At 45.2% G+C, this 18,807-nt stretch overlaps 1 long non-coding RNA gene across 5 annotated transcripts in view; it reads right to left on the reverse strand.

The window, feature by feature from the left end:
• LOC148144403 (uncharacterized) overlaps positions 1-12,245 on the reverse strand; it is a 30,270-nt gene extending 18,025 nt beyond the window's left edge. For 2 of the 5 annotated variants that reach the window (XR_015751489.1, XR_015751490.1), the window contains exons 1-2: positions 11,399-12,028; positions 3,058-3,434 (exon numbers count right to left, since the gene is read on the reverse strand). This is a non-coding gene — a long non-coding RNA (uncharacterized LOC148144403). Of the gene's footprint in view, positions 1-2,678; positions 3,435-11,398; positions 12,040-12,081 lie in introns of those variants that run through there. The other 3 variants (XR_015751491.1, XR_015751488.1, XR_015751487.1) reach the window with 3 other exon arrangements.
• Between the last annotated feature and the right edge of the window lie 6,562 nt (positions 12,246-18,807).

Genomic DNA, 18,807 nt, shown 5'->3' on the forward strand with positions numbered 1-18,807 from the left:
AATGGGACTAGATTAGGTTAGGATATCTGGTAAGTATGGATGAGTTAGACTGAAGGATCACTTCTGTACTGTATATCTCTATGACTCTAATTGAAACTAGCTGGGTGGGTACCATGGACCAGTTTAGGCCAAAGGGCCTGTTTCCATGCTGTCTTACTCTATGACTCTAAGTGGGCCATGGACTGAAGATTGGCAGATGGAGTTTAATTTCGATCAATGCATTTTGGTGGGTCAAACCAGGGCAGGACATACATGTCAATTGTAAGTGAGCTAGAGGGTGCAGGTGCATAGTTCCTTGAACGTGGACTCAGAGGTAGGCAGGGCGGTGAAGATGACTTTCAGCACGCTTGCTTACATTGGTCAGAGCACTGAGCATTGGAGCATCCCATGGAAAGAAATCAGAGTTTACGTTTTGTGTCTGGTGCCCCTCAAAACTGATCCCAAAATGTTAACTCTGATTTCTCTCCACAGATGCTGCCAGATCTGCTGAGCTTTTCCAGCAACTTCTGTTTTTGTTTCTGATTACCAATGTCCAGATTCTCAGTATTTATCGAGTTGAGACATTTTGTTGCAGCTTTATAAGATCTTCGTGAGACCACTTTCAGAATACTGCCTTCAGTTCTAGTCACCCTACTATTGAAAGGAAATTATTAAACTAGAAAGAGTGCAGAACAGATTTACTAGGATGCTACTGAGTCTGGAAAAATTGAGTTATAGGGAGAGGTTGGATAGACTGGGATTTTTTTCTCTGGAAACTGAAGGGTACTCTTATAGAGGAAGATGGAGAATAATAGGGGAATGGGTCTGGGTGAGATACTCTTCAGAAGGCCAGTGTGAATATTTTGGGCCAAAGGGACTGTTGCCACACTGTAGAGATGCTATAATTCTATGATCCAAAAACCCATCCAGATGCCTTTTAAACGTTGTTATTGTATCTGTCTCAACCACTTTCTCTGGCAGCCAACTCCACATACAAAGAACAAAGAAAATTTACAGCCCAGGAACAGGCCCTTCAGCCCTCCAAGCCTGAGCCGATCAAACCTACTGTGTAAACCTGTTGCCCACTTCCTAAGCATCTGTATCCCTCTGCTCCCCCACCTACTCATGCATCTGCCTAGATGCATCTTAAATGAATCTACCATGCCTACCTTTACTACCTCTGCTGGCAATGGTTCCAGGTGCTCATCACCCTCTGTGTAAAGTACTTGCCGCATGTATCCCCTTTAAACTTTCCACCTCTCACCTTGAAAGCATGACCTTTCCCAGGGTGAAGGGCTTCACCCTGGGAAAAAGCTTATCTCTATCCACCCTGTCTATACATTTCATGATTTTGTAAACCTCAATCAGGTCCCCCCTCAATCTCCTTTTTTGCTAATGAAAACAAACCTAACTTCTCTTCATACCTAGCACCTTCCACACCAGGCAACATCCTCATAAACCTTCTCTGCACTCTGTCCAAAGCGCCCATATCCTTTTGGTAATGTGGCGACCAGAACTGTTGCACCACCCTCTACATGAAGACGTTTCCCCTCAGGTCCTTCCTAAGTCTTTCCCCTCACATCTCAAATTCATCCCCTCTAATCTTCAATTCCCCATCTCTGGGGAAAAGACGACATGGGTAAGGTTGATCATACGAAGGGAAACCGACTGACACAGCGTGAATTGGAGTTGCTCTGAAAATAAATCTAGACTCTGAAAATAAATCTCCAGTTGCTCCCTCCCCTCTGTAAGGTTGTCAGAATTGTGACAAAGGAAACAGAGATTCGTTGACCGACAGTGAAGGTCGGAACTGAAGAGAAATAAAACTTCAGATGGAATCTTTCAATTCCAGTCACTTTTGAGACAAGAGGCTGGAAGTGAGTGGAAATTGCCAGGGTCTTAATTGCTGGCTGAGTCAGAGTTCGATTCCTCCCTCGGGGCAACTGTGTGTGTGGAGTTTCCAAGTTGTCTCCCAGTGTCTGTGTGGGTTTCCTCTGGTTGCTTCATTCCCTCCCACAATCCAAAGATGTGCTGGTTAGGGTGAATTGATCATGCTTAATTGTCCCATAGTGTTCAGGGATGTGTCGGTGCGGTGCATTAGTCAGGGGTAAATGTAGAGCAATAGGGTAGAAGAATGGGTGTGGGTGGGTTACTCTTCAGAGGCTCAGTATGGATTGTTGGGCTGAGGGCCTGTTTCTGCACTGTAGAGATTCCATGATTCTTCTACGATTCATACAACTATCGGCCGGATGAAGTGGCCAAGTCCTTACCTCAGAGGGAGCAAGACATTGTCTTGGCATCACCACTTTCTGATGGAAATTAATATGAGAGACTATTTTGGGAGCTGGACATCTGTCAGTTGGACATTGATGAATCTTTGGCTTTGCATTAATGAGATTTACAAGAAGAGGGGTGACCTTATAGAGGTTTACAAAATCATGAGGGGTGTGGGTAGGGTGAATAGTTAAGGATTCCCCCCCCCCCCCCACCCCCAAGAATGGGGGAGTCCAGAACCATGGGGCATAGGTCCAAGATGAGAGAGAAAAGACACAAACAGGACCCAATGGGCAACCTCCACCCCCAACCCAGAGGGTGGTGCGCACACAGAACGTGCCATTAGAGGAAGTGGCGGAGGCTAGCACCCACAACATTCAGAACAGACCAATGGAAGCAGCTTGGGTGTGTCCAGCATCCTCGACCACATTTCCTACTTTTATTTTAGATTTTTGCCTTAAGCAGGAGGAGTTGGAAGCTTCAGTGAGTGTCTCTTGGCTGCTACTCTCTCTGAATTTGCTCGTTGGTTTGTTCCTTCTGGAGAACACGATGTGAAAATGTGTGTTGGAATTCGCCTTTTTGCCAAAAAGGGTGTGTTTAAAGGGATGTTACTGTATCGGAATAGTTAGTTAGTAACAGTTACTCTGTGTCTATTAAGTTTCCAGTCTGCAGAATTATCCTAAATTCCTCTCTTTAGCTGTATTTTAATGACAGCCTTTAAGCAAATCATGTTTTGCTTAACGGCCAGCAGTCACATTTCACATATGGCTTTAAAATGAGAAAAAAAATGAGGGTCACGGCTACCTTCTTAAAGTATTTGTCCGGGGATCCGGTCTGGTCCGTAACAATTGTGCAGTGAGGATTCGATCTGTCTAACTGGTTCAAGCTCCTTCCACAGCCAAGTACACAGGAAGACTCTCACTCAGGTAGTGTTCCTGGGAATACTTCCTCTGATGGTCAGTCGAACACTTTCACACACATCTGTGCGTGTTCTCACACTCCATGCATTTCCAATCGCACTGATGTTTAAAACTTTTGAAGCCAACAGAATAGATAAATGTTTCACATTTGAGGTCCAGAGGCTTGTGATCTTCAGATCATGGCGAGTTGAGTGTCTGTTTCAGACCTGAAATGACTTTTGCTTTCAGACTTCTCTCTGTAGATCCTTCCCTTCTTGTAACCTGTATAAAGGGATTATGAAAGTCAGCGCAGAGATTTAGAACAGATAATTCTGGTTTCCACATCCCCAAAACCAAAAGATCTTCCTTTACATTCTGTTATCTTATATACCGTAACATTTGATCAGAGACTAATAGGGATGTGAGCACATGCGTTATCTGGATAGTCAGACCATCGTAACCTGAATGACTCCTCGAGTTGTAAGGCATGGAAACAGACCCTTCGGTTCAACTAGTCCATGCTGAACATAATCCCAAACTAAACTCGTCCCACTTGCCTGCTGCTGACCCAATATCCCCCCCACACCTCTCCTTTTAAATGTTGTAATTGTAGCAGCACCACCACTCCCTCTGGCAGTTCATTCCACACATGAACCACTGTGTAAAAGACCTTTGCCACTTCTGTCTCCTCTCACCCTTAAAATGTGCCCCTTAGTCTTGAAATCCCCCAGCCTATGGAAAATACACCTCATTCACTTTATCTATACCCCTCAAGATTTTATAAACCTCTACCAGGTCACCTTCAATGTCTGAAGCTCCAGTGAGAAGAGTCCCAACCGATCCATCCTATCCACATAGCTCAAACCCTCCATCCCCAACAACATCTGGTAAATCTCTTTGAAACTCTCCCCACCAGTCAAAGGATCAATGATTTCAAAACTGAATGGGTATTTGAAACAAAAATAAACTTGCAGGGTTACAGGGGGCACAGGTGTTGTTCTTAACTTAAAATATCAAATTAAAACCTTTAGTATCATAATAACCATGGGGCAGCACAATGGCTCAGTGGTTAACACTGCTGCCTCACAGCACCAGGGACCAGGTTCAATTCCAGCCTTGGGCAATGTTCATGTGGGGTGTGAACATTACCCCAGTGTCGGCATCGGTTTCCTCCCACAGTCAAAGAGGTGCAGGTTAGGGTGAATTGGCCGTGCAGAAGTACCCATAGTGTTCAGGGATGTGTAGGTTAGGTGGATTGGCTATGCTAAATTACCAGTGTCCAGGGATAAGCAAGCTCAGGGGATTAGCCATGGAAAATGCAGGGTTGGGATAGATCTGAGTGGGATGTTCTTTGGAGGGTCAGTGGCAACTTGGTGGACCGAATGGCCTGCTTCCCCATTGTAGGGATTCTACGATTCTAACCCTCTGTCTTGAAATTGAGTCATAGAGGTCTATAGCATGGAAACAGTTCCTATGATGCCTAGTTTTCACAATTAATTTAGTCCCATTCCCTGCATTTAGGCCATATCTCTCCATACCCCTCCCATCCATGTATCTGTCTAAATGTTTCTTCAATGACTGTTTGAATTCGTGTATCGCTGGACATCGGAGTGCATCTGGGAAAATTAACAAACAGTGAAATTCACAACTAATCTTGGAGGAACTATTGGGCGAAGTTCACAGCACAGAATTAGATAAGTTAATTGTTGTTTTAAGTCTGTCCCAAGAGAAAAGCTGCAGTAGTGAGTATAGTGGATTCTTTCTTGATGATGTGTTTTTGGAGACAAGTCTTTTGATTAAACATAAAATATAAGCCATAGCTATTAATTTAACCTGGAGCAGTGTTTGTAGAGGAATAAAACGGTATTATTTTCTGGGTCTGTAGATTGTGAAGGAGCAAAAATGGCCTTTGCAGTGATATGTACTTCTTGTCAAATGTGGGAGTTTAAAGAGAGTTTAAGGGTTACTGTGGATTATATCTGCCATAAATGCTGTTGGATGCTAATCTTATCAGATTGAGTGGATCGGTTGGACAGACAGATAGAAGCGATGAGGAATTTGCAACAGCAACAGTATGTGATGGATGGCAGTTATAGGAAGGGGGAAAAGTCACAGATACAGTCACATAGATGGGTTCACTCCAGGGAGGGTGAGAGAGGCCGGCACCAAGGGCAGGAGTCTTTTGTGGATATATCCATTTCAAACAGGTATGGTGTTTTGGAAAATGTAGGAGGTGATGGATCCCCAGGGGAACGTAGCATGAACAGCCAAGTTTCTGGTATTGAGACTGGCTCTAATGCAATGAGAGATCAATCGTGTTAGGGGATTCTGTAGTCAGAGGTACAGACAGACGTTCTGTGGCCAGCAGAGAAAAAGCAGAATGGTGTGTTGTTTCCCTGGTGCCAGGATCAAGGCTGTCCCAGAGAGGGTGCAGAATGTTCTCACAGGGGAGATGGGCCAGTAGGAGGTCATTGTCCACATTGGAGCCAATGACATTGGAAGGTAAAAGGTTGAGACTCTGAAGGGAGATTAGAGAGAGTTAGGCAGAAATTTAAGAAGGAGGCCCTCAAGGGTAGTAATATCTGGATTACTCCCAGTGCTACGAGCTAGTGAGGGCAGGAATAGGAGGATAGAGCAGATTAATGCATGGCTGAGGAGCTGGTGTATGGGAGAAGGATTCACATTTTTGGATCATTGGAATCTCTTTTGGGGTAGAAGTGAGCTGTACAAGGAGGACGGATTGCACCTAAATTGGAAGGGGACGAATATACTGGCAGGGTAATTTGCGAGAACTGCTTGGGAGGATTTAAACTAGCAAGGTTGGGGGGGGGGGGGGGGGGGGGGTGTGACCCAAGGAGATAGTGAGGAAAGAGATCGATCTGAGACGGGTACAGCTGAGAACAGAAGTGAGTCAACAGTCAGGGCAGGCAGGGACAAGGTCGGACTAATAAATTAAACAGCATTTATTTCAATGCAAGGGGCCGAACAGGGAAGGCAGATGAACTCAGGGCATGGTTAGGAACATGGGACTGGGATATCATAGCAAATACAGAAACATGGCTCAGGCATGGGCAGGACTGGCAGCTTAATGTTGCAGGATACAAATGCTACAGGAAGGATAGAAAGGGAGGCAAGAGAGGAAGGGGCGTGGCATTTTTGATAAGGGATAGCATTACAACTGTGCCGAGGGAGGATATTCCTGGAAATACATCCAGGGAAGTTATTTGGGTGGAACTGAGAAATAAGAAAGGGATGATCACCTTATTGGGATTGTATTATACAGCCCCCAATAGTCAGAGGGAAATTGAGAAACAAACTTGTAAGGAGATCTCAGCTATCTGTAAGAATAATAGGGTAGTTATGGTAGGGGATTTTAACTTTCCAACCATCGACTGGGACTGCCATTGTGTTAAAGGTTTATATGGAGAGGAATTTCTTAATTGTGTACAAGACAATTTTCTAATTCAGTATGTGGATGTACCTACTAGAGGAGGTGGAAAACTTGACCTACTCTTGGGAAATAAGGCAGGGAAGGTGACTGAGGTGTCAGTGGGGGAGCATTTTGGGGCCACCAACCATAATTCTATTTGTTTTAAAATAGTGATGGAAGAGGATAGACCAGATCTAAAAGTTGAAGTTCTAAATTGGAGAAATGCCAATTTTGACGGTATTAGGCAAGAACTTTTGAAAGTTCATTGGAGGCAGATGTTCGCAGGTAAAGGGACGGCTGGAAAATGGGAATCCAGTGAAAGTATACTCCTGTCAGGGTGAAAGGGAAGGCTGGTAGGTACAGAGAATGCTGGATGACTAAAGAAATTGAGGGTTTGATTAAGAAAAAGAAGGAAGCATATGTCAGGGATAGATAGAGTGAATCCTTAGAAGAGTATAAAGGCAGTAGCAGTATACTTAAAAGGGAAATCAGGAGGGCAAAAAGGGGACATGAGATACCTTTGGCAAATAGAATTAAGGAGAATCCAAAAGGTTTTTACAAATATATTAAGAACAAAAGGGTAACTAGGGAGAGAATAGGGCCCCTCAAAGAACAGCAAGGGGGCCTTTGTGTGGAGCCACAAAAAATGGGGGAGATATAGACTGTAGGGAAATAGATGGTGACATCTTGCAAAATGTCCCGATTACAGAGGAGGAAATGCTGGATGCCTTGAAACGGTTAAAAGTGGATAAATCCCCAGGACCTGATCAGGTGTACCCAAGAACTCTGTGGGAAGCTAGAGAAGTGATTGCTGGGCCTTTTGCTGAGATATTTGTATCATCGATAGTCACAGGTGAGGTGCCAGAAGACAAGAGGTTGGCAAACGTGGTGCCACTGTTTAAGAAGGGGGGTAAAGACAAACCAGGGAACTATAGACTGGTGAGCCTGACCTCGGTGGTGGGCAAGTTGTTGGAAGGAATCCTAAGGGGCAGGAAGTACATGTATTTGGAACGGCAAATACTGATTCGGGATAGTCAAACATGGCTTTGTGCTTGGGAAATCAAGTCTCACAAATTTGACTGAGTTTTTTGAAGAAGTAACAAAGAAGATTGATGAGGGCAGAGCAGTAGATGTGATCTATATGGACTTCAATAATGCGTTCGACAAGGTTCCCCATGGGAGACTGATTAGCAAGGTTAGATCTCATGGAATATAGGGAGAACTAGCCATTTGGATAAGAACTGGCTCAAAAGTAGAAGACAGAGGGTGGTGGTGGAGGGTTGTTTTTCAGACTGGAGGCCTGTGACCAGTGGAGTGCCACAAGGATCGGTGCTGGGCCCTCTACTTTTTGTCATTTACATAAATGATTTGGATGCGAGCATAAGAGGTACAGTTAGTAAGTTTGCAGATGACATCAAAAGTGGAGGTGTAGTGGACAGCAAAGAGGGTGACCTCAGATTACAACAGGGATCTGGACCAGATGGGCCAATGGGCTGTGACGTGGCAGATGGAGTTTAATTCAGATAAATGCGAGGTGCTGCAATTTCGGAAAGCAAATCTTTGCAGGACTTATACACTTAATGGTAAGATCCTATGGAATGTTGCTGAACAAAGACCTTGGAGTGCAGGTTCATAGTTCCTTGAAAGTGGAGTCGCAGGTAGATAGGATAGTGAAGGCGGCGTTTGGTATGCTTTCGTTTATTGGTCAGAGTATTGAGTACAGGAGTTGGGAGGTCATGTTGCGTCTGAACATGACATTGGTTAGGCCACTGTTGGAATATTGCATGCAATTCTGATCTCCTTCCTATCGGAAAGATGTTGTGAAAATTGAAAGGGTTCAGAAAAGATTTACAAGGATGTTGCCAGGATTGGAGGATCTAAGCTACAGGGAGAGGCTGAACAGGCTGGGGCTGTTTTCCCTGGAGCGTCGGAGGCTGAGGGGTGACCTTATAGAGGTTTACAAAATTATGAGGGGCATGGGTAGGATAAATAGGCAAAGTCTTTTCCCTAGCGTCGGAGAGTCCAGAACTAGAGGTCATAGGTTTAGGGTGAGAGGGGAAAGATATAAAAGAGACCTAAGGGGCAACTTTTTCACGCAGAGAGTGGTACGTGTATGAAATGAGCTGCCAGAGGATGTGATGGAGGCTGGTACAATTGCAACATTTAAGACGCATTTGGATGGGTATATGAATAGGAAGGGTTTGGAGTGATATGGGCCCGGTGCTGGCAAGTGGGACTAGATTGGGTTGGGATATCTGGTCAGCATGAACGGGTTGGACCAAAGGGTCTGTTTCCATGACTCTACGACAAAATTGTATTCGCTTCCACCACCACCTCTGCCAATCTGTTCGAGACATTCTCCACTCTCTCCGTGTAAACGTTTGCCCCTCTCCTCCACTCACCTTAAACTTATGTCCTCTAAGTTTAGACCCCCACATGGGGAAAAAGCTTTGGCTGTCTATCTTATCTATGCCTCTCGTGATTTTATATCACGTCTCAGTCCCCTGTGCTCCTGGGGAAAAAAGAAGTCCTAGCCTATCCAGCCTCTCCTTATAACAACCTTCCAGCCAAGTAGCATCCTAGTAAATCTTTTCTGCATCCTTTCTACTTAGTAATATCCTTCCAACAGTAGGGTGACTAGAATTGCATGCTGTACTCCTTACCAACATCTTGTACAGCTGCAACAAGATGTCCCAACTTCTATACTCGATGCTCTGACCAATGAAAGCAAGCATGCTGAAAGTCTTCTTCACCTCCCTGTCTACCCATGACTCCACTTTCTAGGACTTCTTCGAGACACTGCAGTGTCACATGCAGTGTCTCGAACTTCTTGGTTGGAGACACTGCATGTGAAATAGATTCAGTGCTATGTTAAAGGCAGAAAAGAATAACAAAAGTATACGATTAGAGAGCCAGGAATTATGTATCGAGATAAGGTACTGAAATAGTCGAGATAAGCACCAACTAATAATGTCTACCAATAAGCATCGAATCTGTTTCACATGCAGTATTCAAACTGAGAGATCTAGGGTGCATGTTCATAGCTCCTAGAAAGTGGAGTCACAGGTAGACAGGAAAGGCTTTTGGCCCGCTTGCTTTCATCAGTCAGAGCACTGAGCATCGCAGTTGAGATGTCTTTTTGCCGCTTTCACACATACCACACAATAACACAAGACATGACCCTGCCTTCCTAACTGACCGTCCCTTTGAATATCATATGGAAGACACCCCTTTAACTGTGATGATCAGAAAAGATGGCATCCTTCGAAAAAAAAGTGTTGTACCAACAAATATTGGACAGAGGGAGAAAGTTGCACTTTGAGGTGAAGATCAATCTTCATTGAGAGAGGAGCAGCAGCAGCTTCAGAAGCTCATGGTCCAACTTCTGCATTTAGACATGGGGAGGGGGTGGGGAACTCTGATTGGTAGGAGGAGCAGGCACCTTCCAGTCCTTCTGGGCTTCCTATTGGTCAATCCCCAGACATGCGCCTCCTTGACCAGGAGATTCACATGTCAACTATCCAATGGGAGACAGCCAGCCTGGAAATATGGGGATTGTACCTGAAACAACCCCACAGAGGCGTGTCACCATGTTACCCTTTATTTACATGTGCAGAAACCTTGACACTGGTCCAGTTTGCTCAGAGTGAAAAGAACCTCTGACATGCCTGTTTCTGTCAGCCAGGGCTCCCCGATTGGACCAGGTTAACAGCCCCAATCAAGGAACTCATATTCTGTGCGATCCACCTAACTGACATTATAATCACCACAGAACCTAGTACTTCTCTTCACCGAACACTGCAATTACTTTACTTTTCAGTTTAATGTTCCAACTCTCTTTTGAATGCCATAATTGAATCTAATTCCAACACATACTCTCACAGACCATTCCAGAGGTCGAAGCATTTTCAATCATTAGATTAGAATTACGTTTTGGATCACACTCAAAAAGATTTCATTTGGACTATTGCTTCCAATCATTTGCAGTAATTTCTTCATACGAACAAATTTACAACTTAGTGCGTTTTTTCAAATTTTATAACATATTGGGGTAGTACGGTGCTTAGCACTGCTACCTCAACGCCAGGGACCCAGGTTCAATTCCAACTTCAGGTGACCGACTGTGTGGAGTTTGGATGTTCTCCCTGTCTACAGGCGTTTCTTCCCACAGTCCAAAGATATGGAGGGTGGGTGGACTGACCGGCTAAATTGCTCCATGATGTGTAGGCTAGGTGGATTAGCCATGGTAAATGCAGGGGCATGGGGTGATTCTGAATGGGATGCTCTTTGGTGGGTCAGTGCAGACTCAATGTGACAAATGGCCTCTTTCTGCACTGTAGGAATTTTATGCATCTCTGTCTGACGTCTTGCAAATGCACCTTTCTGAAAAGGACAGTTTGCTGTCATGTTCAGTACTGCAGTGTCTATATTTTCCCACATACCTCTAAATTAGTTTTGCATGAAATTCCCCCCATTTCCACTGTATCTTAGCTAGCATTCCCCCTTTCATTCCTTATCAATTTTTCCATTACCGTGACTTATGATCCTTTTCTCTTTATAGATTATTGTAGACTAAGTCTAGTTACCATGTTTACCAAAGTATAAGATGAAAATGCATTTTTTTTCTGATCCCATACTTAACTATCCCATAAAGCTTGTTAAGGGGGAGGGGGAGGGTGGAATTGAGGAAACTAGTGAAATCTATACTGATCCCAATTGTTGGATGGTCCCATAATGGAAGATGAAGTGTTCTTCCTCCAGGTGTCAGGTGGCTAGAGTTTGGCAATGGAGGCAGCCCAGGACACACATGCCTTACCTGAGTGGGAGGGGTAGTTAAAGTGTTCAGCCACAGGACAGTGGATCATTTACTTCGCTTGTCCCAGAGGTGTTCTCCGAAACGTTCTGCAAGTCCAGTCTCCCTAAAGCAAAGGAGACCACGTCAAGCACAACGGACGTGTAAATAAATCTTATAAATAAATTGTATAAATTTTAGCCTGCCAGAGTTATTTTCTATCAGACTTTAATTAAGTTGGATGACGGGATGAAAGAGTCTGTTGGTCAGACTTGAATCAGCACCCTGAAATGAGACAAAGCCATTAATATCAGTGAACTGCATTTGTTAAAACCATGAGTTCTTGATTTATTTTCACATCTTACTGGTATTCACATCTGCACATTCAATGTCAAACTCTGACATCAGAAATGATATTACACCATTAATTTTGTCTTACAATATTCCAACAAACAAATTGATAGCACACAGTGAATACCATGTCCGATTATTGTGAAATTAAATTTGACCAAATAAAATGTAAAATCAAATAGGGGAAGCGCAGAAGGTAAGAAATGCAGCATCATAGAAGGTGCTCCTCCAGGGAGTGTATTTTACCAACTACAACTGCTCAATATAAACAAACACTCTGACATGATCCTCCGGTTTTAATGTAAACCATAGCCCCATACAGTAGGTACCATTTAAATAAGTTAATAGATACAAGCCTTGAGCAAATCCAGCCTCCAGCCGGACCCCCCGCTTCTTGGAGCTCGGACCTTCCTCCAGCTCCGGGTTGTTGAGCTCCTGGGCTCCGGCCGCCGCCGAAGAAGCCGCGGGCGCCGGCTCTCTCTCCTCCACCGCCGACATTTTTAATTTGTTTTCTCGTTCACCCGGTAACCGTCACCTCCCCCTTCCCGGGCCCCGGGAATTATACACAAATAAACAATAAACCCCACCGGGGACTGTCTCCTTTTCTTCACAACTTTTGTTTGAAAAGTTCCGGCTTTAATTTGAAATGTATTTTAAAGATATTTTCTGAGGTAAACGATGCCTGTCTGCCCCCCCTCCCTCCGTCAGAAACCGCCCGCTGAGTCGATGAGAAAACCGCAGCCTCGCGCCGCCATCTTTGTTTTTCTTCTTCTTTCCGTCTCCTCCTTCAGTGACGCGCGTCATCCGCGTCCCCTCCAATCAGAGCGCACCTTACTTCACCTGACCAATGGCGGCCGACTTTCGGAGACACGCCCTAACATGGCGCAATCGCGGCGTGTCTCCGCCCCTTTCCACTGAGGCTGTGTCTCCCTGAGGTACATTTGTCTGCCTCAAAAATTACCACATTGACTCAACCTAACTCCGAGACTCAATGTTACTGACAGTTTATTTGTGTGTGAACCCGAGGGCCCTATGTGTCTTGTTATAGAGGCGGAGACATACTCAGCAGGGAAACAGACCCCTCAGTCCAACTCGTCTATACTGACCAGAAATCCAAAATTAATCTCGTCCCATGTGTCAGCATTTGGCTCATAAACCCATCCAGATACTTTTAAAATGTTGTAATTGTACCAGCCTCCAACATTTCCTCTGGAAGTTCATGCCACACACGAACCACCTCTGTGTAAAAAAATTGCCCCATGTCTGTTTTTCAATCTCTCTCGTCTCTGTGAGAAACTTACCACTTTGAGATCCCTTTTAAACTTTTCTCCTCTCACCCTAAAACTGCGCCTTCTCGTTCTAAACTCTCCCACCTTGAGGAAACTACCTTGCCTATTTACGCTATCAACGCCCTTTGTGGATTTTATAAACCTCTATAAACTTAGCACTCAGCAACCAATGCTCCAGGGAAAATAATCCCAGCCTATTCAGCCTCTTCCTCCCTCAAACACTCCAACACTGGCAACACCATTGCAAATGTTTTTTGAACCCTTTCAAGTTTCACAATTTGTTACAAACACGTCGACTTTACTCGTCTGATGCGGGAGAGCTTTCTGCGCAATGTGTGGTCTGCCTGAAAGCGCACTCCCCTGTGCTACAACAGAGCTACAGTGACTCTCAAAATCCTGACAAACTCAGTTATCAGTCAAAGATTCATTCGGAGAAGCCTCTCAATCACATCTGTAAATGGAGAAAGTGTGTTTAATAATGAATTGTGAATAAAGGCTGCATTAATCTTTTATTGTGAAGTTTTACTCCTCCATCTCAAAACATATCTTACAAATCTGGTCACAAGTAGCGTATGACACCACTGGCTATTTTCCGACCAGGACTGACTTTGCACAGAAAACATCGACATTTTAAATGAATGGGGTGCCATTCGTTTTAAGATGAGGTGAACTTAAGAGGCACTGTTTACAATTGAGAGATCCTTGACACACAAAGAGCTGAAATCATCACTGCGCCACTATTATCAAATTGGAATTAAGGCTGGATCGGCTGGGATGTTTTTCTGCCAGAGCAGAGGAGGTTGAGAGGCGATGTTTATAAAACCATGAGAGGAATAGTTAGGGTTAATGGTAGTTGCCTCTTCCCAAGGATGGAGGATTTCAAGATCAGGGGACACATTTTTACAGTGAGAGGAGAGAGAGTTTGAAAAACAGAGATGGGGCAAATTTTTTACACAAAGGATGGTTCGTGTGTGGCATGAACTTCCAGAGGAAGTGGTGGACATGGGTACAATTACAACATTTGGATAAGTACGTGAATAGCAAAGGTTTGGAGGGAAAGGGAGAGGCTGAATAGGCTGGGGTTGTTTACCCTGGGGTGTCAGCGGCTGAGGGTTTGCCTTATAGAGGTTTATAAAACCATGAAGGACATGGATAGGGTAAAAAGTCAAGGACATTTCCTGGGTTTGGGGGAGTCCAGAACAAAAGGGAACAGGTTTTAAGTGAGAGGCGAAAGTTTTAAAAGGGACCTGAGGAGCAACCTTTTCACAGAGGGTGATGTGTGTACAGAATGAGCTGCCACTGAAAGCGGTGAAGGGCTGGTACAATGTCAACATGTAAAAGGCATCCTCATGTGTGTAAGTATATAAAGAGTTTAGAGACATATTAGCCAAGTGCTGGCAAATGGGTCAAAATGAGTTGGATGTAGGTTTGCTCGCTGAGCTGGGAGGTTCATTTCCAGACATTTCGTCACCCTACTAGGTAACATCTTCAGTGGGCCTCAGGTGAAGCAATGTACATGAGTCCCACTGAAGATGTTACCTAGTAGGGTGACGAAACATCTGGAAATGAACCTCTCAGCTCAGTGAGCAAACCTACATCCAGAACCTCAACCCGAGCTACAAATCTCAAAATACGCTGAGACAAAATGGGGTTAGCATATCTGATCAGCATGGACAAGTTGGATTGAAGGATCTGTTTCTGTGCTGTGCATCTCTGACTATTACTACTGGATACAGGCCTGGAGCAAGTAGGTTGTACTAGTTTAATGGGGCATCATGGACTGGTTGGAGTCATACTATTTCTGGACTATATGACTCAAGAGCATTGAATGGTGATTAATTCCAAAGAGATGATAAAGGTTTCGAGCATCACCTTGGGCACTTGCGTGTGGACTCCTTCCAGATAACTCAGGGCAATGGAGCACTGTAAAGTTCAGTACATCAGACAGTCAGCCAGCAAGTTCCCACTGGGAGACTAGTCTCAAGAAAGGAAGCAGTTTCCTGTCCCATCAGTTGGATTATGAATACAGTTTGGAGCAAGTCCTATATTTCTGACAACATAGGTAGACAGGACAGTGAAGAAGTCTTTTGGCATACTGGCCTTCATCAGTCAGGGCACTGAGTATAACAGTTGGGAAGCTACGTTGCAGTTATCAAAGATATCGGTGAGGCCACACTTGGAGTATTGTGTTCAGTTTTGGTCACCTTACTATAACAAGGATGGTATTAAACTGGAAAGATTGCAGAAGAAATTTACAAGGATATTGCTAGGACTCAAGGGTTTGAGTTATGGGAGAGGTTTGACAAGTTAGGACTTCTTTCTTTAGAGCATAGGAGACTGAGGGGGGAACCTTATACAAGTGTCCAAGATCATGAGAGGCATGGATAGTGTGAATGAGCTCAGTCTTTTTCCTGGAGTTGGGAAACGAGGACTAGAGGACATCAGGTTATGGTTAGCGGGGAAAGAATAACAGGTAACCTGAGGGGTAAATTTTCTTTAAATGCAGTGTGGTATGCATATGGAATGAGCTGCCAGTGAAAGTTGATGAGGCGGGTATACTAACTACATTTAAAAGGAATTTGGACAAATACATGGATAGGAAAGGTTTAGAAGGGTACGGGCCAAGAGTAGGGAAATGGGATTTGTGTTGATGGACGTTTTGGTTGGCGTGGACCAGTTTGGGCCAAAGGGCCTGTCACTGTGCTGTCGGACTCTATGACTCGTGTCTCTTTGTTGCTCTGACAGTTGAGTTTCCAGATGAGCATCTCACTAAATCATGCCAAATAAAATCCGATCTCATTCGTCAACGCTGATGCAGAGGTGCTGGTGTTGGATCGGGCTGGATCAAGGTCAGAAGTCACACGTCATCAGGTGAGAGTCTAACAGGTTTAGCTGAAGTCACAAGCTTTTGGAGCACTGCTCCTTCACCTCCTCCAGGGAAAAGACATTGTCTATTTACCCTATCCATGCCCCTCATAATTTTGTAATCCTTTAAGGTCACCCCTCCACTTCCGACACTCCAGGGAAAACAGCCCCAGTCTATTCAGCCTCTCCCTGCAGCTCAAATCCTCCAACCCCCAGCAACATCCTGGTAAATCATGTCTGATAGAGAAGTCAACGTTTTGGTAGAAGAAGGGTTAATGCTCATTCCTCCATCTTCTGGTGCTGTCTGGCTTGCTGTGTTTTCCCAGCCTCCTGCTTGCCGACTTTGGATTCCAAAATCCAACGGGGGGGGGGGGGGGGGGGGGGGGGGGCAATACGGTCCAGCACAAAACGGGATTCCTCATGTTTCTCCGTGGCTAAAGATTCAGCCATACACAAAAAGTGTGTACAGCCCCCTCACCACCGTGATTCCTCTTCCCAGGCCGTATAACTTGTTTCAGACTCCACACTCAGTGTGCTGCAACAGTAGGGTCTCTCATCCAGTCCCATAAATGCTGAAAATGTACTGAAATAAGAACCAAAAAACTTTGCTCCTTCTCACAGAATCACATTCGAAAATTGTTGCGATCCCGATGCATTAAGTGACTGTCAGACATTGACGTGAAAGTAAGGACTGCAGACGCTGGAGAGTCAGAGTCGAAGAGTAGCGGTGCTGGAAAAGCTCAGCAGGTCACGCAGCATCCGAGGAGCAGGAGAGCCAATGTTTCAAGCATAAGCACTTCATCTGTTTATTTTGAAACTTCCATCTTCAGATTTTCAAATACTCTAAGACACTACAATATTCATCACTGTCAATCTGGGATAGGGTGGGGGGGGGGGGGGGGGGGGGGGGGGGGTTGGTGGTTGGAATGAAACCTCAAGGTATTGACACCTACATATGGCAAATGTTAATGGCAAGCCAGAGTCAGAGCACAGAAACAGCCCCTTCAGTCCAGCTTGTCCATGCCAACCAGATATCTAACCTAATCTAATCCCATTTGGTCAGCATTGGGCCCACATTCCTATCAACCCTTCCTATTCACAGACCCATCCAGATGTCTTTTAAATGTCATAATTGGACCAGCATCCACCACTTCCTCTGCCATCTCTTTCCTTGCATGCACCACCTTCTGCATGAAAAAGTTGCCCCTTAAGTCCCTTTGTAACAATACTCGCTCCATCTAAACCCTTTACACAATAGCAGTCCCAGTCTATGTTTGGAAAGTTAAAATTCCCTACCATAGCCACCCTATTATTCTTGCAGATACTTGAAATCTCGTCAGTTCCTGCTGACTATTACATGGTCTATAATACAACCCCAAGGTGATCATCCCTTTCTTATCTCCAGGCTTCACCCAAATCACCTTCCTGGATGTACTCCCAGGAATATCCTTCCAGACTACAGCAGGAATACTATACCTTATCAAAAATACAACTCCCACTCCTCTCTTCCCTCTCTTTCTATCCATTTTTTCACTGCAAAGGGTATAATTTCTCATTATGGTACTGCATTTGGCACGTGTTTGCCGATTGAGACACTGACATGTACCAAATTTTCCAGAGTCTGCCCCCTCCCTGGATTCACTACCTTTCCATGCAGTTGCTGCAAATAAACAACTAAAGCCCAGAATGAAAAAAAAAGTATAAAAAGGGGTGAGAAAATAGAGTGCTGTACTCACAGATGTTCGATAGAGGAAGGAAGTTGCAATCTGGGGTAAAGCTCAATCTTTATTCAGAAATAGAAGCAACACCAACAAGTTCAGAATCTCATGGATTTTAGATTAGTGGTGCTGGAAGAGCACAGCAGTTCAGGCAGCAGCCGAGAAGCAGCAAAATCAACGTTTCAGGCAAAAGCCCTTCATCAGGAATAAAGGCAGAGAGCCTGAAGCGTGGAGAGATAAGGTGGAGGAGGGTGGAGGTGGGGAGAAAGTAGCATAGAGTACAGTAGGTGAGTGGGGGAGGGGATGAAGGTGATAGGTCAGGGAGGAGAGGGTGGAGTGGATAGGTGGAAAAGGAGATAGGCAGGTAGGATAAGTCCGGATAAGTCATGGGGACAGTGCTGAGCTGGAAGTTTGGAACTAGGGTGAGATGGGGGAAGGGGAAATGAGAAAACTGTTGAAGTCCACATTGATGCCCTGGGGTTGAAGTGTTCTGAGGCGGAAGATGAGGCGTTCTTCCTCCAGGCGTGCAGCGGTGAAGGAGGCCCAGGATCTCCATGTCCTCGGCAGAGTGGGAGGGGGAGTTGAAATGTTGGGCCACAGGGCGGTGTGGTTGATTGGTGCGGGTGTCCCAGAGATGTTCCCTAAAGCACTCTGCTAGGAGGCGTCCAGTCTCCCCAATGTAGAGGAGACCGCATTGGGAGCAACGGATGCAATAAATGATATTAGTGGATGTGCAGGTAAAACTTTGATGAATGTGGAAGGCTCCTTTAGAGCCTTGGATGGGAGTGAGGGAGGAGGTGTGGGCGTAGGTTTTGCAGTTCCTGCGGTGGCAGGGGAAGGTGCCAGGATGGGAAGGTGGGTTGTAAGGGGGCGTGGACCTGACCAGGTAGTTACAGAGGGAACGGTCTTTGCGGAAGGCGGAAAGGGGTGGGGAAGGAAATTTATCCCTGGTGGTGGGGTTTTTTTGAAGGTGGCGGAAATGTCGGCGGTTGATTTGGTTTATGCGAAGGTTGGTAGGGTGGAAGGTGAGCACCAGGGGCATTCTGTCCTTGTTACGGTTGGAGGGGTGGGGGCTGAGGGCAGAGGTGCGGGATGTGGACGAGATGCGTTGGAGGGCATCTTTAACCACATGGGAAGGGAAATTGTGGTCTCTAAAGAAGGAGGCCATCTGGTGTGGTTCTGTGGTGGAACTGGTCCTCCTGGGAGCAGA

This window comes from Chiloscyllium plagiosum, unplaced genomic scaffold, assembly GCF_037043375.1.
Source record: "Chiloscyllium plagiosum isolate Xiang-an unplaced genomic scaffold, Cpla_swu_hap1 HiC_scaffold_27, whole genome shotgun sequence".
Taxonomy (NCBI): Eukaryota; Metazoa; Chordata; class Chondrichthyes; order Orectolobiformes; family Hemiscylliidae; genus Chiloscyllium; species Chiloscyllium plagiosum.